This window comes from Pseudophryne corroboree, chromosome 7 (assembly GCF_028390025.1).
Source record: "Pseudophryne corroboree isolate aPseCor3 chromosome 7, aPseCor3.hap2, whole genome shotgun sequence".
In the NCBI taxonomy this organism is placed as follows: domain Eukaryota; kingdom Metazoa; phylum Chordata; class Amphibia; order Anura; family Myobatrachidae; genus Pseudophryne; species Pseudophryne corroboree.
In genome coordinates, this window is record NC_086450.1 from 442394275 (window position 1) to 442410766 (window position 16492).

The 16492-nt window shown below is 42.3% G+C and overlaps 1 protein-coding gene across 3 annotated transcripts in view; it reads right to left on the reverse strand.

The window, feature by feature from the left end:
• LOC134945565 (testis-expressed protein 2-like) overlaps window positions 1-15698 on the reverse strand; it is a 102592-nt gene extending 86894 nt beyond the window's left edge. For all 3 annotated transcript variants that reach the window (XM_063934929.1, XM_063934928.1, XM_063934930.1), the window contains exon 1: window positions 15609-15698. The gene's annotated coding sequence lies outside the window, so the exon portion shown is untranslated. The remainder of the gene's footprint in view (window positions 1-15608) is intronic.
• Between the last annotated feature and the right edge of the window lie 794 nt (window positions 15699-16492).

Consider the following 16492-nt stretch of genomic DNA (forward strand, 5'->3'; position numbering starts at 1 on the left):
GGTCACCTCAGTCCCCACCCCCGTGATTGGCTCCGCCCAGTTCTGGAAACCCCCCCATGCAAATCCTGCGTTTGCCACTGCAAATGTTAACTTTATTTTTACACTGCAATTTAGATTTCAGTTTGAGCACACCCGTCCCAAACCTATATCTCTCTGCACATGTTACATCTGCCCCACCTGCAGTGCAGCATGGTTTTGCCCAGGTGCTTGCTTTTTTGCTTTTCTTACAAACATGAGCCAGGTCCTGTATCTCTCTCCGTTTCATCACTCTCCAAAGCTTAGTACATCTACCCCTAAATGCATGTACAGGAGGAGCCTGGGGAGGGAAGTGTTGCCTTATAGGTAATTGTCTGCACTTCGTCTAATATTAGGGCAATAGATGTTGTCTGAATCAAAATATAATTCATTATAAATAGGCGATGTTACCATAGTGGACAGTATAGTGGATATATATAGTAAGGAATAGATATGAAATAAGTTTGAATGTATGAGGTAATGTTTAGCTGATTTAAGAGATTAGGTTTGTATATGAGTTTATATAGATATACTGTATATTTGTGTTTTACTGCAAGATGGTACAACATAGTGTAGGGAACAGGTTTATTCTGCTCTAGCCATAAATAAGCTAAAGAGAGGTCACAGTAAGATCAAGAGTCATTGTAGAGAAAAGGTATTAGGCCATAAATGATAATAGGTATGTGACAGAGCTCTGTTGGTCATTGGAATTCACAGGTGTGCTTACAGTAGATCAGAATCTACTGGTTTGTCTATTGTCCAGTGAAGGTTAAAAGCTAGGGAGTATAAATTAACTACTATGAAAAGAGATCACATCCATTGATAAAACATTGTGTAACCGACCCCAGGAAAACTTGTCAATACAACAGAACTTTGGATGAAAAGACATTCCAGATTTTACAATACTATACTTGCTTAAGGCAGTGTGGACACCACACTTTTATGACACCATGCCTCCGTGAACAGGACACGACAGCCCAGTTCAATGTTTGTTTTATTACACCTTGGAATCTGACAAACCTATAATTACCTATTCCATTGGAAACTATGAGAATATGATAGTTTGAATTGGTAAAATATGAGATAAAAGGACCAGACTTGTAGTTAGGAAGGAAGAGGGAGAGGGAGAAGAAGAAGGAGAAGGAAGGAAGTCAGTCAGGAGGAGAAGTCATGGAGAACATGCAGAAGGAATGATTCTTGGGATGGCAATCTTTAACTTGCAAGTATAAATATGATAATAATTGAAACTGTTTGTGAAACTTATGTCATGTTGTTTTATGTTATGTAACGAAGGAAACATAGCATAGCTTAATATAATTATAATTAGTATATATATCACTACTGTGTATATCTTATTCTGTACGATTTGATCTGCCTGTAAATAAAGAATCATATAAAAAGAGCGGTAATATTCAAGCTTGAACTCTCTTTAAGGAATCTTAACTTCATAATTTCATAAGTCATATATATATAAGGACTGCATATATTTATCAGCCAATTAATTTGTAAGCCTGACATAATATATTTGCAGATGTATATGATAACGCATATTAATTTAAATATATCCATATATTAATAACCATATATGTTATATTGAATATTAATATTCATAAATATGATTCCATAAAGCAATATTGGCGACCACGAATTGGACTTGTTATTACTGAATCTGATTATCTGATTTATAATATTTATGAGGAGTAGCAAATGCTATAAGCTGGCTACCAAATCTGCAGAATCACGGTGGGGATGTATCTATGAAAATTTATTACCATTGTGTAATGTCAATTTTGTATTCTGTATAACCTAGGATAAATGTGTTAGTGCAATATACGTTATTTTAACTAACATAATATCTATTAGGAAGCAGCACCAATGGCTATAAGCCTGCTGGCAAAGTACAAGATCACAGTGGAATAGGTTACAAATGAGAATAAAGAATTTAAAGGCCTAGAATAGAAAATGTGCACAGTGGAAATGAGTATTTCCAAATAAATGTATAAATGTACCAGGTATTAGAGTTTAACCTTAAGACACCGGTCAATCTTAAGGAGAGGATACCGTCAGTACAAAAACAAGGAATATAAAAATTTAGCATTGTAAATGATTGCAATGTTAAAAATGCAAAAGTTTTCTGTAGCATTAAGAAAAATGCGCAGAACTGCGGCTTTAGAAGCCAAACAGAAATGTAAAGAAGAATCAGGTTCTCGTCTTCGTAAGGCGTGCCTGACCATTAATGCAAAAATGCATTCATTATTTAAGTCCCTTAAACAGAAAAATAAACAGAAAAAGTTTGGGGCAGAAGCAAAAAGCCTGGCAGATTGTAAGCAAACTGTCATGACCTCTCAGGAGGAGATAAAAGAAAGTACAAGGGAGAACATTGTAGATGTAGGTGAGACTCAGGACAGCATTGTCCATGTGCAGCACACAGAGTCTGCTATGGTCACACAGACCACCAGCAGAACAGCCTCTGTGGTAAATGAAGAAAGTAGCAATGTGCAGGATGTGTCTATCATCAGACAGCACATTAATGTAAAGGAGGTAGCAGCAATAGGAGATGTCCCCTATACTGTTTCTACTAAAGGGGAAGATCAGTGTAATTCAGATTATGAGTATTCTGCTGAATACACTCTCAGAGTTCCCAATGTAAATGAAGAATTTGTTATGCCCTTAGGCAAAGGTGAATTGTCAGCAGATTTAAACACTGATAGCAGCAGTACAGTGCACACAGGGGTGGAGAAGTTCCCCATGGTGAAAACTCCCATGGCAACCAGAGTTGCAAACCTTGAAATGTATTCACCTGGAAACATGTTTAAAGGGGAAATCCATGAAATTAATTCAGGAATGCATGTTTACAAACAAGGTTCCCAAACTTTTGTAACCCCCACACAACACTCAGAGACATCTAGTGATGGTGCAAATGTTTGCATGCTCTCAGAGAGACCACATGCAGAGTGTCATTCTGCAAACCACACACCAATTAACAATGACAAAAAGGATCACCAGGATGAAAATGTTTTTATGCCCTGGTGCCATAACCATTTTATTACAGGTGTGGAAAGACAGAAAGCCCTGGGACCTGCAATACATATTTGGCAAAGTCTAACAAGTTTCTCTCCCCACAAAAGTAGGTTTTTTTCAGAAGCTCCAAGATTCTTCCCGACTAAGGAGCCATGCCAAGCAGCAAACGCTATGGTTGAAGACAGTCTGGGCCCAGGCTACGTCACAAGGGAGTATGGTCACAAGTGAATACGGTAGTATCATTCCTTTACTTGTTAGATCCAATGTAGCCATTGTTTGCTTTGATGTTCAAACAGCCACAGTTTCCAAATTAAACCAGCATCATATCTGCAGCGACAATTGTGCTGTCATTGATACACAATGTGACAGGAAAGATTGGCACAGGCCAGAAACAATTGTTTGTTTGTTTGTTCTTCAATCTTTAAAGACACATTTGTAAATTCTGTACCTGATAACATGCAGCAGATAGGACAGAATGCATAGCAAGCTATGTTAAATCACTGTATAAATATCTGTGATATTCATTGTATGTATTTTTGTTTGATTCATAGTAATCCTGGCAACCTGTATACAGAATGGTGCAAGACTCCAAAAAGACTCCAATTTACAAGGGAAAAGGTCTTCATTAACCCTTTCATCGCTGCTATCCAGCAAAATCTACATAGCATCCCTAAAGACTGATATATGGACAAATCCTCAAGGAGTTTTCCAGTTTCACAAGAAAGGGGAATGTTTTCATTAACCTTTTCATCACAAGTAATCATTACTTGTCTTTCAAACTACATGTACACTCCCACAACAGTGTACAGCACATCTCATCACTGTGATTATACAGAACTGTCTCATCCCTTCATATACCTTAATCAAATATATATGTAAACATTTGTCTGATATATATATATATATATATATATTTGATATCATTGTATTATATACCCTGTAAATATTTTATGGTTTTTTTTTTATATTACACAGTAGATACTACCTATGCTTCCTTCGTAAAAGCTTCAAAAGTAATTAAATATCTAATACAGGATGGTATACCGCGTTATAACAAATTGGGACAAGATTATTAAGTGGGATGAATAATTCTCTTAATAAAGACTGTAACAAGTCAAAGGGAATTATTTGTAGTGTAACAGGGTCAACTGTATATGCACATGGCTGCATCTAAAATAATATTGGATGGAATTAGATATATTTAAAGCCATTCCTAAATGATATTTAATATCTGTTTGAAGCAAAATTATATTCATTTATTGTATTGATAGGATGTTACTATATACACATCAAAAGCATTTTAAATAATTATTAGTCAAAATATAGGTAGGATAGAAAACGCCTTTATATGGGTTAAACTGGTATAAGTTTATTTAAGATTGAGATGTATAAATAGGTTCAAGGTAGAATAAGGAGACTTAAGACTGCATGGTAATTTATTCAGTGAGGAAATACAGAACAGAGTAGGTGTACTACTCACAGCCATTTGTGGTACTATTGCCCGAAGACAATTAAGACCTACTATTAACAAGGAAAGAAAGAAAGAAAGAAAGAAAGAAAGAAAGAAAGAAAGAAAGAAAGAGAAAAAAAAAAAGACTGTTTCATATATGCCTGTTCTATTCAAAATCACAACCTGTTTGTGCAAAAACAATATGGACACTTGTCACAACTGCGGCATTGGAAAAACATTTAAAGGACGCACAAGGCTAAAGACCATTACTGAGGGTCGTCACAAGTACTGAATGTTCAAGACACAGCACTCGACGTACACAGCCCTCTGCCTCAAACAGCGAAATGGCAAGCAAAGGAGCAGCTGCTATGAAGAATTCTACTTCAACTGCCTTCATGATGCAAACGTAATACGTCTCCAATGGCAAGCAAACCACGCAGATGACATTACTCTCCCAGTAAATTGCTACAGCCAAGAACAGCAAAAATGTCCAAACGTACTGATCCAGATACAGAAAAAAAAGTCTACAATTGGGCTATGGTATTCCAAATGTCTGTAGAAATTAGTTTTCCTCATGAATACTGAATAAAAACCTCAGTCTTGTCTGCTTTAGTTAAAAAGTAGAATAAGGTTAGGTAAGCTAAGAATTTTTATAGATTTTTAAAATCACAATGGTTATTATTATTACACTTATGGTATATATTAGGGTTACAACAAAAGTTATGTTTTGAAGAAATATTTTGAAATGTATTTGGAAGCAATTACGCTAGTTTAATGTGTGGCCAATCAAAATAATTTCTCATGGCCACAAGGGGGCGACTGTTGCCTTATAGGTAATTGTCTGCACTTCGTCTAATATTAGGGCAATAGATGTTGTCTGAATCAAAATATAATTCATTATAAATAGGCGATGTTACCATAGTGGACAGTATAGTGGATATATATAGTAAGGAATAGATATGAAATAAGTTTGAATGTATGAGGTAATGTTTAGCTGATTTAAGAGATTAGGTTTGTATATGAGTTTATATAGATATACTGTATATTTGTGTTTTACTGCAAGATGGTACAACATAGTGTAGGGAACAGGTTTATTCTGCTCTAGCCATAAATAAGCTAAAGAGAGGTCACAGTAAGATCAAGAGTCATTGTAGAGAAAAGGTATTAGGCCATAAATGATAATAGGTATGTGACAGAGCTCTGTTGGTCATTGGAATTCACAGGTGTGCTTACAGTAGATCAGAATCTACTGGTTTGTCTATTGTCCAGTGAAGGTTAAAAGCTAGGGAGTATAAATTAACTACTATGAAAAGAGATCACATCCATTGATAAAACATTGTGTAACCGACCCCAGGAAAACTTGTCAATACAACAGAACTTTGGATGAAAAGACATTCCAGATTTTACAATACTATACTTGCTTAAGGCAGTGTGGACACCACACTTTTATGACACCATGCCTCCGTGAACAGGACACGACAGCCCAGTTCAATGTTTGTTTTATTACACCTTGGAATCTGACAAACCTATAATTACCTATTCCATTGGAAACTATGAGAATATGATAGTTTGAATTGGTAAAATATGAGATAAAAGGACCAGACTTGTAGTTAGGAAGGAAGAGGGAGAGGGAGAAGAAGAAGGAGAAGGAAGGAAGTCAGTCAGGAGGAGAAGTCATGGAGAACATGCAGAAGGAATGATTCTTGGGATGGCAATCTTTAACTTGCAAGTATAAATATGATAATAATTGAAACTGTTTGTGAAACTTATGTCATGTTGTTTTATGTTATGTAACGAAGGAAACATAGCATAGCTTAATATAATTATAATTAGTATATATATCACTACTGTGTATATCTTATTCTGTACGATTTGATCTGCCTGTAAATAAAGAATCATATAAAAAGAGCGGTAATATTCAAGCTTGAACTCTCTTTAAGGAATCTTAACTTCATAATTTCATAAGTCATATATATATAAGGACTGCATATATTTATCAGCCAATTAATTTGTAAGCCTGACATAATATATTTGCAGATGTATATGATAACGCATATTAATTTAAATATATCCATATATTAATAACCATATATGTTATATTGAATATTAATATTCATAAATATGATTCCATAAAGCAATAGAAGTCAGCAAAAGATGTCATCTGCGTCAGCCGATAGAGGAGGAGATTTATCAAAGCTTGGAAAAAGATAAAGTACCAACCAACCAGCTCCTGGGATTTTTTGTAACACAGCCCGTAACAGAGGCTGATTGGTTGCTACTTTGGGGGTCATTCCGAGTTGATCGCTAGCAGAAAATGTTCGCTGCGCAGCGATGATGCAAAAAAATGGCACTTCTGCGCATGCGTATGCGCCGCAATGCGCACACGCGACGTACTTTCACAACGGCCGATGTAGTTTAACACAAGGTCTAGCGAAGCTTTTCAGTCGCACTGCTGACCGCAGAGTGATTGACAGGAAGTGGGCGTTTCTGGGTGTCAACTGACCGTTTTCAGGGAGTGTGTGAAAAAACGCAGGAGTGCCAGGAAAACCGCAGGCGTGGCTGCCCGAAAGCAGGGCGTGTTTGTGACGTCAAAACAGGAACTGAACAGTCTGAAGTGATCGCAAGCGCTGAGTAGGTCTGAAGCTACTCTAAAACTGCACAAAAATTTTTGGTAGCCGCTCTGCGATCCTTTCGTTTGCACTTCTGCTAAACTAAAATACACTCCCAGTGGGAGGCGGCATAGCGTTTGCACGGCTGCTAAAAACAGCTAGCGAGCGATCAACTCGGAATGACCCCCTTTATCCATTTTCACTTTATCTCACGCCACACTTTGCTAAATCGCATTTTGTGTTATTAAATTCAAAACGGAATTTGTTGTATGCCAGAAATTCCTGGTACACCATGCAATCTAAACACTACCCTAGTCACTTGTATTTAAACAAAAATGAAAACAATGAAAACCAAAAATAATCCCTGTACACACAGCAAGTGCAGGGTTAATGTATACCACACCAAGCAATACAGTAATAAGCTTTGGGACCATCATTTCCAAGGATCCTATTGCAAATGGAAGGTGAAATTATAATGGCTGGACGAGGCAAGCACAGTAGGGATTAAAGAATGGCCTGGATGCACTGACATATTGAGGGGGGGAGATTGTGAAGGTTATAATTGCTTGGAATCCCCCTAATCTCAGATGGGATACAGTCATTAGGTCAACAACAGGTCGACAGTCATTAGGTCTACCACTATTGGTCGACATGCATTAGGTCGCCGTGTATCAGGTCAACATGGAAAAAGGCCTACATGCGTTTTTCACATTTTGTTTCATTTTTTGAACTTTTTCATACTTTACGATCCACCTGGACTACGACTGGAAATAGTAACCTGTGCAGAGCGCAGCAGTAACATGTGCAGAGCGCAGCAGTAGCTGAGCGAGACACCTTGCCCGAAGCTGCGAGGGTACACGGTGCACTAATTGGGGTTTCCCGTCACTTTCCGAAGAAAACGACACCAAAAAAAGTAAAAAAACTCACGTCGACCTTGTTCATGTTGACCTAATGACCATGCCGGCGTAGTGACCATGTCGACCTAATGCATGTCGACCAATAGTGGTCGACCGAATGACTGTCGAGCTAAGTGTGGTCGACCTAATGACCCATACCCTCTCAGATATAGCATTTAATAAATATTGCGAAAGTCAAGCCCCAAATTGGCAGTCTGGGAAAGCAGCCAGGATACTGTAATTGTTCCCAGGATTAACTGAGTCCTTAACTACCCCAATCCTCCATCCAACATAACGAATCGCCGTGCCAGTTCTACTCATAAGCTATAAAATCTTCTACGGATAGGGATGGCCATCAACCATCGATGATTTGAAATCATCGATGGTCCATGACCAATGTCAAATACTTTTACCATTGATGGGGGAGAACCAGATGGTTTCCCGTCATCGATGGTTTAGTGCTACCCAATTTATTTATTTTTCCCCCTCCGATAGTCTGGACACTGAGCTTAGCTCCAGCCCACGACACCCACAAAGCCCCACCCCGAGTCTCTGATTGGCCCGCTATTCATGTAACATTAATGCAGAGGTGACCATCAATGGGTAAAACCGTCTATGGTTCCCTTACAGATGGTTTTACACCATCGAGGTTATCCATCAATGGTGACCATTGATGGATATTCTACAGATGGCCATCCCCGGCCACAGATAGGGCCTTTGTGATATGCGTATGAGGCCTTTCACGTGGGTGTGGTTTTTGCAGATGGGTGTGACATGAGTAGATTGGGAGTGTGGCCTAAAACCTTCTACTTTCCAAATCAGGAACATTAGGGTGTGGGTGTGATGAGGGTATCCAGAAAACGAATGGTAGTGGTCGAACAGGCCGGTGCTTACAATACTGTTTGATGGATAGAGGAAAGAAATGAACAAAGAGGGTGACAGTTGCCCTTTATTTTATATACTGCCTATCAGTAGCGACAATGTGTCCCAGCAATGGGGGTCATTCCGACCCGATCACTCGCTTTTCTTGTTCGCAGCGATCGGGTCGAAACTGTGCTTGCGCTGACGCCGCAGTGCGCCGGCGCATGCCAGATGGCAGAGGCATTCGCTGGGCGGAAGGGGGCAGAGGCAATCGCTGGGCGGAAGGGGGCAGCACGGCGGCGTTTGCCCGCCATTTTGGGGGCGCGGTCCAGCAAACGCAAGCGTGGCCGGATCGTGCGGGGGAGCGGGCCGCAGCAGCTGCGTGACGTCACGACCAGGGGCAGCGACGAGCAACTCCCGGTCAGCAGCAGGAGCTGCGCTGGGCGGGAGTTACTCTTCAAGCACAAAAGCATCGCCGCTGTGCGATGCTTTTATACTTGTGCGGGGAAGGGGGGGGAGCCGGACAGACATGCGGGGTGGGCTAGCCCTGTGCTGGGCGTCCCCCCCCCCGCCCGCATGTCTGGGAACATGATCATAGCTGTGCTAAATTTAGATGGCTGTCACTCCCAGCCATCTGGCAAAGGTGGGGAAATCTCCCGGCCTCCGTCACCCTACGTTCATTTTTGTCAGGGGCCAAGTAACCTACCAGTATATTTTTAATAGTGGGAGGAAACTCACACAAGCTTGGTGAGGGCCATGGTGGGAATTGAACCCAAGACCTCAGTGCTGTGAGGCAGTAATGCTAACCACTACACTAACCATGCTGCCAAAAAAAAGTACACTCTCAGACAAAGTGCACCTGGAAGGTGCAAAATGTGTCCTATTAATAGAATTGGATTGGTTCAACTGCCTCTGAGCAATTGGAAAAAGCAGGAACATTTTCTGTAAGGAAGTTTCCATCTGTAACCCAGGATACTTCCTAAATGTTCCTTCTACACTCCCATCAAATAATTTAACTAATCCTATCCTGGGAAAAATACTGTGTATACAACTAGATCCATGTGTGTGCCTAGTCTGTGCGTAGCACTAAACTCACCTCATCAGCAAGTGGAAAGTATTCCACTTAAAATGTAATTCATATTTATGCAAAACTGTGAGTATTCCCCTACTTTCAGCTGTTTGACAGAATCATATCTACATGTGCTAGGTACAATGGGGGTAATTCCAAGTTGATTGCAGCAGGAAATTTTTTAGCAGTTGGGCAAAACCATGTGCACTGCAGGGGAGGCAGATATAACATGTGCAGAGAGAGTTAGATTTGGGTGGGTTTATTTTGTTTCTGTGCAGGGTAAATACTGGCTGCTTTATTTTTACACTGCAATTTAGATTGCAGATTGAACACACCACACCCAAATCTAACTCTCTCTGCACATGTTATATCTGCCTCCCCTGCAGTGCACATGGTTTTGCCCAACTGCTAAAAAAATTTCCTGCTGCGATCAACTTGGAATTACCTCCCATATCTGAATGTGAGCAACTGATCTCTGTTATCCACCATATTCTGCTAACGGTGGCAGTGGTGTAGCCTGTGCTCATCTGTTAATGTTATTAGTAACTAACTTTGATATTAGCCTTTTGCTTTAATAGGTCACTAACCCTACAACACCTCTCGGTCCAAAGAAGTACAGAAAAGGATTACACCACCTTAAAATTCAGACCTACTTTTATATGACCACAAATCTGCACAAATTCTGCCTGATTAGGATTATGAGAGCCTTTAATAATGTAACGTTCAATGGGGGTAATTCAGAGTTGATCGCAGCAGCAAATTTGTTAGCAGTTGGGCAAAACCGGCATGTGCACTGCAGGGGGAGGGGGGGAAGGGGGCAGATATAACATGTGCAGAGAGAGTTAGATTTGGGTGGGGTGGTGTTCAATCTGATAGCTAAATTGCAGTGTAAGAATAAAGCAGTCAGTATTTACCATGCACAGAAACAAAATAACCCACCCAAATCTAACTCTCTCTGCACATGTTATATTTGCCCCCCCCCCCCCCCCCCCCGCAGTGCACATGGTTTTGCCCAACTGCTAACAAATTTGCTGCTGCAAACAACTCTGAATTACCCCCCATATCAATGTGCTCTTAGTACATCCCACATATTGGCTTCTATCTATTGCTACAATGTCACAGTGAGGTCGCGCAGTACTTAAACCAAACAGGCCGAGATAAAACAGATTCTTTGTAAAGAAGTCAATTATTTTTAAAGATCTGACCATTCCCTCCACCTCAGCTTATATATTAGTGCCATTATTGATTAGTGCAGCCTGGCTTTATGTCTTCCTCTGGTTTATAAGCTTAAAATGGGATGAGGCTGGAAGGTGTCAGCTATTATAAGAAGGAGAGCCACACAACGTTTCTAAGCTGGGACACCTAGAAGCAATACAAAGAAAGGATAAAGAGAGACCGGACCGCAGTCGACATAAAGTGGTTACAATTCCCGCTCAGAATGGTTCATAATGGCTCTACGGAGATAGAAAGTCTGTGGTGCAGGTTGCTAAAAAGCCTGATCTACATTCGCATCCGGAATTGCATGCAACTCTTGAATCGGTATCCGGACTCTGGGTCAACAGCACTTAGGTCGATGCCTATTGTTGGTCAACAGTGATTAGGTCGACACCAGGAGAGAGAGAAAGGTCGACGCAATGATTAGGTCGACATGGGAAAAGGTTGACATGAGTTTTTCACTTTTTTTTAAAACTCTGTCACACTTTACGATCTGGGATCCGGTCTCTAGGTCAACAGTGTCTAGGTCGACAGTAACTAGATCGACAGGGTTTCTAGGGCGACAGGGTTTCTAGGTCGACACGTTCTAGGTCGACACGTTCTAGGTCGACAGGTCAAAACGTCGACATGAGTTTTTCATATTTTTTCTTTTTTTTAACCTTTTCATACTTAACGATCCACGTGGACTACGATTGGAACGGTAATCTGTGCCGAGCGAAGCGAGCCATGTAAGGGGACACGGTGCACTAATTGGGGTTCCCCGTCACTCTACGAAACAACATCAAAAAAACATAAAAAAACTCATGTCGACCTTTTGACCTGTCGACCTAAAGACCTTGTCGACCTAAAGACCCTGTCGACCTAGTTACTTCCAACCAATAGTGGTCGACCTAGACACTGTCGAACTACTTACTATCTACCTTCCATACCAGACCCTTACGATCCATGTGGGCTACAATTGGGAACGGTAACCTGTGCGGTAGCGGATCGAGACACCTTGCCCGAAAGTCGCTCACCGTGCGAGGTGCACTAATTGGGGTTCCCGGTCACTTTACAAAGAAAGCAACACCCAATTTAAAAAAAAACCTCATGTCGACCTTTTTCTATGTCAACCTTGTTCATGTCGACCTAATGGACGTGTCAACATATTTGCATATTTGCATGCATATATGCATCGACCTAATGTGCGTCGACCTAGACACTGTCGACCCTGAGCCCCAGATCCCTTGAATCAGGACCATGATGCCACTGGCCTCGACACTCCCCAAAAACACCCCCTACCAATGTTTGGGGCACTGGGACCCAGATCTGCACACACGCAGTTCGGTTCCTGCGTATGAGCAGATCTTCAAACATCAAAGTTCTACGTTGAATTGATGTACCCCTCTGAATCAGGCCTACCGGTAAAACCACATCTCTAAAAAAAAAAAAGATGTATGCTTGGAATTTGTTTTTACCTGGACCATGTCTCTACTGCGCAATACCGACCGCACCACTTACCTCATGCTGTACCCTTGGTGCAAATCTCAGTACATTTTTATTGTGGTTCTGCATATGGGGCCTGATCCCTGATTGTAAGTAAAGCAAAGAAGCAAGCAACTGGGCAAAACCATGCTGCACTGCAGGTGGGGCAGATGTAACACGTGCAGAGAGAGTTGGATTTGGTTGTCCAAACTGAAATCTAAACTGCAGTGTAAAAATAAAGCTAACATGTGTGGGCTGCATGCAAAAGCAGCCAGTACTTACCCGGCACAGAAAAAATATAAATGTATTGCTCCCCTTGCATGGCAACATGGTTTGTTCCAGACACAAAGGGATCATTCAAATCTGATTGCAGCAGCAAATTTGTTAGATAATGGGCAAAACCATGTGCACTGCGGGGGGGGGGCAGATATAACTTTTGCAGAGAGAGTTAGATTTGCGTGGGTTACATTGTTTCTGTGCAGGGTAAATACCGGCTGCTTTATTTTTACACTGCAATTTAGATTTCAGTTTGAACACACCCCACCCAAACCTAACTCTCTCTGCACATGTTACATCTGTCCCCCCTGCAGTGCACATGGTTTTGACCATCTGTTAACAAATCTGCTGCTGCGATCAGATCTGAATTAGGCCCAAAGTTACTTGCTTTTTTTGCTCAACTTACAAACATGAATCAGGTCCATAGACAAGTTTTCCACCGCATGTTTAAACAGCTGCACAGTACCAATGTACCAAGCCTTGAACGGAAATAAAGGGGACGGAGATAAAGTACCAGCCAATCAGCTCCTAGCTGCCACGTCACAGGCTGGGTTTGAAAAATGACTGTTAGGAACCAGTTGGTTGATACTTTATCTCCAGCGACTATCTCCATCCAATGCTTAGTAAATAGACCCCAGAGTTCCTAAACCATAGTAGATTTGCATTTCTGGGGTTATGCCATAGAATGTAACCGAAAAATGGCAACTGGGATGAATATCACAGTTCAGGCGTTACACTATCTGTATGCCCAACATATATACAGTACTATACACAGCACATCAAAGAGGGCAAGTGTTGCATTTGTGCCCTGAACTGCAGAAGCTTCTTCCCTGTCTGCTGTATCTGAGCTGACAGCTCTGCATCGTTACGCCGGATTAATGCCCAATATTCTACATCACAGATGTTCCCATATAATGTCTGTCTGGTGGGGAGCTATAGTGATCTGTAGATCTGCCGATATATGGATGACCTAATTTATAATGACAGGATCCGGGGGTGCCGCAAAGAGCTTCTTATGATCCAGCCAGGGGGTTCAGGCGCAGCAATAAGCTTGGATGATGGATACAGAAACATCTGGCAGGGCTGCGGTCATCTGCCAGACAGATTTGTAGCTTTTTGTGGCAGAGAATCATGCTCCATTGGGGGTCACAAATGTGCAGATATCCGGTTAGTAGCATCATACAGCCACCAATTGTCCGCTGCTGGCCAGATTTACTGTCATTTTAAAGATCAACATTCATTTTAATTTCAAATGAAAAGAAATTGTAACATTTGAGTTGACCATGTTTGTGCAATTAGGGGGTAATTCAGAGTGGATCGTAGCTGCAAATTTGTTAGCAGTTGGGCAAAACCATGTGCACTGCAGGTGGGGCAGATATAACATGTGCAGAGAGAGTTAGATTTGGGTGGGTTATATTGTTTCTGTGCAGGGTAAATACTGGCTGCTTTATTTCTACACTGCAATTTAGATTTCAGTTTGAACACACCCCACCCAAATCTAACTCTCTCTGCACGTTTCATCTGCCCCCCCTGCAGTGCACATGGTTTTTCCCAACTGCTAACAAATTTGCTGCTGCGATCAAATCTGAATTAGGCCCTTAGTCTATGAATTGTTGGCATTGTGACTTAAATTTGCACTGCCACCTGCTGATTATGCCCTCTCCATGCACCCGAGGGGCTACTCCGCACACCCATTCTTCCCAGGGGCGCTGTGGTTAGTATGCCAACTTGGCCTGTGTGATGCTCCTGAAGGGGGGGGTGTCAGCATTATAACCAATGGGAACCTGCAACCACTGCCATAGAAGCTTCTGATTGGTCCACCCGCAGCCATTTTCAAGTGACAAATGGAAATGTTCCTCACTGTAGGTGGCACTGGCAATGGAGCTTCAAGCTTGGCAGTTATATGGTATTCAGATCAGTGGTGCACAACATTAGCTGGGACACCAAGTGTTAGTTAGCCATTGTTCTGGGACTACAGGTATCAGCATGCCATTGTCCTGGGATCCCAGTCAAGGTCGTTCCCAGTAGAATTTCTTGCGTATCTGACCGACAGGGATCCCCAGAAACCAGTTGGAATCTTGACCCACAGTCTGTGCATCTCTCACCTGGATGGCTGCTGCACTGACGCAGAATAAGTACACACTAAAGAAACACACCAGAGCAGTGGTGACTTACACATTATACATACCTGATGGTTGCAGCTATAGATAATGGCCTAGGGATATAATATGCACAATGTATATGCCTAGTAATCTAACTTAGTTGAGTGTGAAATTAGACATGTATGTAAACACAGTACAGCATTGGTCAAACAACAATCCTGACTGTTTCACAAGCTTATCCTCTAACAACAACAGCCAGCAACTGAGGGTCTTAGGAGTTGGTATGTGGTGCCAGCCACTGGCTACCCAGCAACATGAAAAGGCAGCTGGCACGAAGGGGGGGGGGGGGGGGCAGCTGCAGTGCCAGCCATGGAAATTTGAGCACCTGCTAGCCTGCACCACATTGCCTTCACTGAATTCTCCCTGGTTAAATACAAAAAAGGGTATCAGAGGGTACTCAGTAGGTTACAGTACAGGGTGCAGTATGGGCTGCAGGTTGCATGCACCCACAGGCAGGACATTAGAGGCTGCAGTTGAGTGACTGATATTCCCACCACAGGGCTGAGGATGGTTCCTATCCTGAATGATTATCCCAGTATTCCCCGGGACAGGGGGGTAAATAAGACTTACCTGCTGGGAAGGTCTCTGGGTCTCAGAGGCAGCTGGTCTGTCACACAGGCTCAGGTAAGGGCATCTCAGCTCCTCTCCTCCTCCTCCTCCTCCAGCAGACAGGCACTGCAGGGATGTGTGTGTGGGGCTGCAGCCAGCCCTCATATGACACACACTGGGTGCTGCGTGGGGACTGACTTAAAAAATGCCTCCAACTCCTTGTGCAGTCAGGGCTGCTGTAGAGAGCAGCGGGTCTCAGGGCTGCTGTAGAGAGCACCGGGTCTCAGGGCTGCTGGATGCAGGCAGAAGAGGACACTGCTGTAATCACTCTGCAGATATGTTGTGCATTTCCTCCCGCTCCTGGGCTCTCTCTCTCTCTCTCTCTCTCTCTGCTGCCTTTGCTGCATGTGCTATTACTTTGTAACCACTGTGTATGTTATATTTCTATCCCAGGCTTGTCTCACTGCATGGTGTATCGTATCCCATCCCTGCAAAGTTTCCTTGCACAGCTTCCCCTTGTATCAGCACATTGCCTGCAGCCCCCTCGGAGTAGCCCACTACTAGGAGGCTCTGTCCTGCGTCCCCTGATTAATGCTGCATTGCATTGCATTGCACAGGACATAAATCTCCCCTGGTCCAGCAATGGCTCATTAGCCCGGCCTGTTGTGAGCTGTCACTTGGACAGACCAGGAGGAGTCTGAGCTGAGCCTGGTGATGATGAGGAGGGAGACCTGTTATCACTGGCCTTCAGCATCAGAGAGGTGTCCTGACCTGGCCCTGACTGCTATGTACATGACTGACTGCACAGCACCATGGACAGCTCCCAGCCCCCCAAGGACTACAGCAGTAATAGGAGGCCTGGGCAACTACAGTATAAAAATATCAGTCTATCCTGTAATTGCCCC